Consider the following 6884-nt stretch of genomic DNA (forward strand, 5'->3'; position numbering starts at 1 on the left):
ATAGTGAATATATATAGGGTGTCCCAAAAAATGTATGCACAGTGTTTAGCTGATAGCTCAATTGATGTTTCTTTCTTTTCAAATTTGACCCATTAGAATGAATAATTATTCAAAGTGTGTATACATTTTTGGACACCCTGAATATATATATCATCATCCGAGGATATAATTTTAGAGAGAGAGGGAGAGAGAGAGAGAGAGAGAGAGAGAGAGAGAGAGAGAAACATTGACCAGCTGCCTCCCATACATACCCTAACCAGGGATGGAACCTGCAACCTAGGCATGTGCCCTGACTGGGAATCGAACCCACAACCTTTTGGTGCATAAGATAACACTCCAACCAACTGAGCCACCCGGCCAGGAATGACAGTGAATACAAGTATTTTAAATCAGAAGATTAAGAGGATGTGAAAAACAACCACCAGATCTGACTTCCATCCTGACCATGTTTGTTTGGAGTAAGCAGATTCTCCTCCCGTGAAGAGTCACATGCCAAAATAATCACCAAGGGAGACAGGTTTTTACTCATGGCATGGAAGCCCTTTCTGTTAACACTCCTGTCACAGGCCCCAGTAGGCAGCCCCAGGGGCACAGGGAGAGTTGTGAGGGCCCAGGGCAGTCTTTGGGCTATGCCATCAAGAAGCCTCACATCTGGGCGAAACCCAGATGCCCAGAGGGATGGTTTGGAGAGATTAATTAACATTGTGTGATTAAGATCGTTTGGGCCTGGCCAGGGTGGCTCAGTGGTTGAGCGTCAACCTATGAACCAGGAGGTCACAGTTTGATTCCCAATCAGGACACATGCCTGGGTTGGGGGCTCGATCCCCAGTAGGGGGTGTGCAGGAGGCAGCTGATCAATGATTCTCTCTCATCATTGATGTTTCTATCTCTCTCTCCCTCTCCCTTCCTCTCTCTGAAATAAATAAAAACATATTTTTAAAAAAGGTCATTTGGAAGTGGTAACCAGCAGCTTGGAAGCAGAGAAAGCAGCCTAACTGAAGGTCTGACACAGAACATTACAGAGACATTCATAAGGTATGGGAGCCAGTAGGGGCGTGAAACTGAGTTCTTTTATCAAGATGATGAACTGAAGAGTTATGAGCAACCCCCAGAATGACCTGGGAGGCTAACTAAAGCAGTCCTTACATACACACAGATAAGGGGAACATTAAGGAAAAATGTCCCAGAGCTTAGAAGTCACTTTCCCCATGACTAAGACCAGACATTACCAAAAAGGATGCATTCCTGCCTTGGAGAGATTATGGGAACAGTAAGCCAGAAATACTAAGATGAAGATAATGTTTTAAAAATAGGACTTCCTTTCAAACAGCGTGGAGTTTGGCATATGTTAAATAGACAGATTTTGGAAGCAATTAAAGCAGATGCTATCTCTTGCTCTAATAAAGAATATCACCAACACAGATGTAATAAAGGAAAACAAGACATTTTTCATGTTCTACAAACCATAAAAAGTTACATGTTGTTGCCTAAGGATAGCAAAGGGGGCTATTTTGCAACAAAAGAGATGGTTGGCTGAAAATAAACACGCCCCCAAAGAACAACAAAACTCTTAGCATGATTGAATGCTTTTTAAATTAATTTTATTTTTATTTCTCAACAGTCAAAAGGGAAGAGAAATGCTTTTCACCTCAGGAAAAATCCATGTCCTGCTCCTAAGTATGGCCATCTCTGGCAATCGTACAGGCCCCGGGGGAGGACTGGTTTACATGCTCTAGTGTCCTGTGCCAACATAAACCTCCTCTCAGCCATGGAGCCACTTTATCCCCACCAGCTTGTGGACAGGGCTAGGAAAGGGAGGAACAGACATGGCGCCTCGCTCTGCAGGGAGAGCTACCGGAAGTGATGGGCTGGACTTCGGCTGACACACAGACTCTGTATACTGACCAGCCATCCTAACCTGTGAGCTCTAAAACTGATGAGGGCAGGCCCAGGGCCCAGCACCCCTTCAGCCACGCCATTGGCTGATGGCTCCAGTGGAGGCCAAAGGGTCGCCTGAGTGGCAGCTGCAAGCTCTGGTCACTTCCCAGCCCCATGCCCTTACTAACCCCTGCCATCTCCACTTGGCGGATGACAAACATCTGTAGGTGAGTGGTCAAATATATGTTTTCAATGCTGACTCAGTTCCTTTATTTGACTTGGGAATGACCTTATTCACAAAAGCAATTATGTCTGCCAATTAAAATTGTATCTCGGAGCAGTTCAAGAAAAGGAAAAAACAAAAGTCAACTAGGCAAACTCAGCTGTTTTCAAATTTTATTAATACTGGTTAGGAGCACATTCATTTCGTTCTCAAGTGAACTCAAGAACTTGGGAAATTTTTAGTTGGGGTTGGAGTATGATAAAATTGGAAACATTGTTTAATTCTATTGGGGGACTATAATGGCCATTTAATCATTGCACTGGCTGACCCTGGGGCTTGACTAATGACTCACATGGATTGAGGTTTTACTCTGATTTCCGGAGCAGAAAAGTGGGTCTTTTCCTCCCACCATGGACAGAGAGAAGGGTAGAAGGGCAGCTTAGCTCTTTACATGGGTTGCTCAGGTCCAGGCAAATGACCTCTCCCCTAATTTCTCCCTGAAGTCCCCAGGCAAGAGTTTTTTTGTGTTTGTGTGTGTGTGTGTGTGTGTGTTTTTTTTTTACTCCATCCCTGCCTGTTTTCATCAGAAGCAAGAGTTGTTTCAAGTATTAAATACAACTGAAACTAATATTGACTAGCCCAAGTATGACAGCACCCCCTTTCACTTAACTTTTCAGATTGAAAGTCTGAAAGTGATTTATACTGTTTATAGTGCATTTCTAGGCTATTTCGTGGCGGGGGAGGAGGGTTGCAGTTATATTAGCAAACTGTTTCCTATTACAGTTTGCTTTAGATTCACAATGGATGGATGCTTGCACTTTGATATTTCTGGTATTTCAAGTATTATTTTGCCATCATGCCTAAGCAGCTCCCTTTAAAAAAGTCATAACTTAATGGTTCTATTGTTGTAAACATTGTCAGTCATTTCCGGTTTCCTTGGCACTGCATTTCACTGATTGGAGGTGCAAACAGGAAGGTTAAGAAAGCTTAACAGATAAGCTTAGATGGTAACATCATCTACAGAGGGTGGCTCCAGGGTCAGATGCTGGGAGAAGACCCTACAAGGACACTTTGCCATTGAAAAGGAGGCTAACAAAGTCCTCCGGCCATTTGTTCTGGAGTGGGTCCAGGAGGAAGGCTGTTACAATGGGCTGGAAAGTAATTCACCAGTGATAACAGGACCTGCTGAATACCCGGAAATCTCAGACCCCTCAGCTCAAGTGCCAAGTCGCAACACCAACTTTTAGCATCTGTGAAGTCTCTTTTGGTGGTAAACCCAGGATGCTGTACCTGGCACAAGCAAATGGGCAGGGGCAGATGAGTACTTTCAGATACAAAAACAAGAGCAACTTGAAGAAGGGTGGGTAAAAGTCTACAAGTGTGGTTCAAGCAATGAAGTAAGGTGTCCAAGCAAGTTCCCAGATCTACTTGGGAGGCCCAGGGCTCAGTACCTGACTTGAAAGAGGACAGGAAGGCCACCGAGAGAGGCAGAGCTGCAAGTTCATGTGGTTGAATCTTCTGTTCTCACACTTTAAAGCAAGCAGGAAGTTGATTCTTCTTCCTCCCCCATCCCAGCTGAAAAAGTATGATTAAAATGCTGAGTGTGTCTTCCTGAGTTATTCTGCTGTAGCCTGGGGGGCTCAGCACAACCAACTGCATGCAATCACAGTCCAGGCTCCTTCACCCAGAAAGAAGTTTCCTTTTGATGGCCGTGAGGCTAGTAGGAGGTCACCCAGCTGCATTTAGGGTCCAGATGGTCATTTAAATACTCAGGGGAACTGTAGCAAAGGCCATAAAATATACACAACTCATTGGAGTATGACTTTGAATCTTTAAGTAAACAATCCTTTTTTTAAGGGAACTTGTAAATTTAGTCTTAAGGAATGACTTCACATTTCAATGCCACATATTAAAAAACCCTTTTATGCACAATTCACAAGACAATGATATAAAGAAATCATATATCACCACTTGGGGTACTCCATTAAACAGTGAGATGTGGTTGTCACAAGGTAGTTTTATTTACTTGCAGCAAATAAAGGAGAGACAGGAGATTCATATCCAAAGTCCTGCCTTGCTAAGGGAAGCTTAGCCATTAATTATATGCACTATTTGGTCAATTATCTATATATATAAAAGCCTAAGCTTTATAATCACACTGACCATCAGGGGGCAAACGCTCAATGCAGGAGCTGACCCTTGGTGGTCAGTGTGCTCCCACAGGGGGAGCACTGGTCAGCCAGAAGCCGGCTTCATGGCTGGCAAGTGCAGCTGCGGCGGAGGGAACCTCTCCCGCCTCCACAGCAGCACTACCAAGCAGTGGCAGCAGGCACAGCAGGCCAGGATAAGTGTGAGCGGCACAGTGCCCAGCCTCAGTTTAGGCTCCTCCCTGGCTGCTTGTTGCTTGGCGCACTGCTACATCTCCCAGGGGTCCCGGATTGCGAGTGACTGTGTCATAGCTTATAAACTGCTACATCCCACACACAGTTAAACAAGGAAGGTGGCTTCTGCAGTATTTGAAAAAGATCTGTGGCTGCTTAATGCTAATTCATCAGAAGAATCTCCAAACTGTCCACATCCTGTTTATTCTACATGGGGATGAACATGCATTCCTATATATTGGGAACAGTCTCTTAGATTTAAAAATTAAAACCTGGCAAGACTACTCTAACACTGAAAAAAAAAGGATGATACAGCAATGACATGCATGGACTCTGGCTTGCACATTTTGTGGTCAGCCCTGATTCTGACACTTATAACTGTGTGACAAAACCAATTACTTAACTTCTCTCTGCTTCAGTTTTTCCACCCATAAGATGGGGAAAATGGTACTACTGCCTCAGAAGGATCATGTTATGTACTACTTTATATAATCAGGGCAAAAAAAAATGTACCTGCCCATACAACAGCAAGATGCCTTTCACCTATATGAAAAGTATGGTCACTGGTGCATGTAGCATCCCGGATTGCAAGAGGGATGTCTGACTGCTGGTTTCAGGCCTAAACTGGCAGTCGGACATCCCACGAGGGGTTCCAGATTGCGAGAGGGATGTCTGACTGCCGGAAATTCCTCGAGGGGTCCTGGATTGTGAGAGTGTGCAGGCCGGGCTGAGGGACACCCCCCCCCACTGTGCACAGATTTCATGCACTGGGCCTCTAGTATGTTGACATCCTCTTTGCAGTTGGCTACTTTCATCCCATTGAGTTCCTTGTTAGCTCATCCTGTTTACTGCTGCATCTGCAAAATACTGGGCTATACTTTAACATTTAGCAAGAAATAACATTTAGAACTGCCCAGACCTAGATCCTTGTCCTATCTAACAAAATCTCTATAAATCTGGAAATTAATTGTGCTAAGATAATTTTGGAATTATCTATTTTTTATTATCATACAACATAGGTCTTTAAATACTTTTGACTTATGAATGACTGGAAAGGTTTATATTTGTTTGAGGTGATTCAGGCAGTAACAAACATTTTCATTCTCCCCAAATTCTGGGTAAGTGGAAATAGTTTTAACCAAGAAGTTTAGTAGCTTAACATTTAATTCTTCATTGTCAAACATCTAGTAGTTGAAAGACAGGGCAAGGCTAGCTACTTGGTCACTGTAGCTGGCTGATAAACTGAATGATTGGTTCTTAAATATGCATCCAAAGTTGAATATTTCATAGTTCCAACTGAAGAGGGCCCCACAGTATTAAGAAGAGTGGGATCTGGAGTGAATTTAATTTTTAATCCTATGTCTAAAACACTGGGGGCTTCAGAATTTTGAGAAACGTCACACTAAGAATTAATGGAAATAGGAACCAAGATGGTGGCATAGGTAAATGCCTGTACTCGCCACCTCCCAAAACCACATCAAAGTTACAACTAAAATACAGAACTCAGCTCAAGTGACTGGGGAGGCTGAGCCACCGGGCCCTATAGAACACCTACTACACAAGGCTACTCTATCAACTTAAGGAGACATAGCAGCTCTACCCAATACATACAAACAAACACAGGGAAGCAGCCAAAATGCAGAGACAAAGAAACATGTCACAAATGAAAGAAATGGAAGAAAGCAAACTATTGGATATAGAGTTCAAAACCACAGTTATAAGGTTACTCAAGAGTCTTCTAGAAACCTCCAAGGAACTTCGTGAGACTTTCAAGCATCTTAGTGAGAATGCCAAACACATGGAAAAAGACCAGTCAGAAATTAAGCATACACTGACTGAAATAAAAAATAATATACAGCCCTGACTGGTTTGGCTCAGTGGATAGAGTGTCGGCCTGTGGACTGAAGGGTCCCAGGTTCGATTCCGGTCAGGGGCATGTACCTTGGTTGCGGGCACGTCCCCAGGGGGAGGTGTGCAGGAGGCAGCTGATCAATGTTTCTCTCTCATCGATGTTTCTAACTCTCTATCTCCCTCCCTTCATCTCTGTAAAAAATCAATAAAATATATATTTTTAAAATAATAATAATAATATATAAGTATTCAACAGTCGAGGATTCTGAGAATCAAATCAATGATTTGAAATATGAGGAAGCAAAAAACAACCAGAAGAGCAAAAAGAAATAATCCAAACTATGAAGATCATGTAAGGAGCCTCTGGGACAACTTCAAGTATATCAACATTTGCATTATGGGGTGCCAGAAGAAGAGAGAGAGCAAGATGTTTCAAACCTATTTAAAGAAATAATGACAGAAAACTTCCCTTACCTGGTGAAAGAAATAGACTTACAAGTCCAGGAAGTGCAGAGAGTCTCAAACAAGAGGAACCCAAAGAGGACCACACC

General features: G+C 43.1%; 1 long non-coding RNA gene across 1 annotated transcript in view; it reads left to right on the top strand.

Annotated features, from left to right (window-relative positions):
• The first annotated feature begins 964 nt into the window (after positions 1-964).
• LOC106727017 overlaps positions 965-6884 on the top strand; it is an 8944-nt gene continuing 3024 nt past the window's right edge. The window contains exons 1-2 of the long non-coding RNA XR_001363168.1: positions 965-1035; positions 1622-2105. This is a non-coding gene — a long non-coding RNA (uncharacterized LOC106727017). The remainder of the gene's footprint in view (positions 1036-1621; positions 2106-6884) is intronic.

This window comes from Myotis brandtii, unplaced genomic scaffold (assembly GCF_000412655.1).
Source record: "Myotis brandtii unplaced genomic scaffold, ASM41265v1 scaffold349, whole genome shotgun sequence".
In the NCBI taxonomy this organism is placed as follows: Eukaryota; Metazoa; Chordata; class Mammalia; order Chiroptera; family Vespertilionidae; genus Myotis; species Myotis brandtii.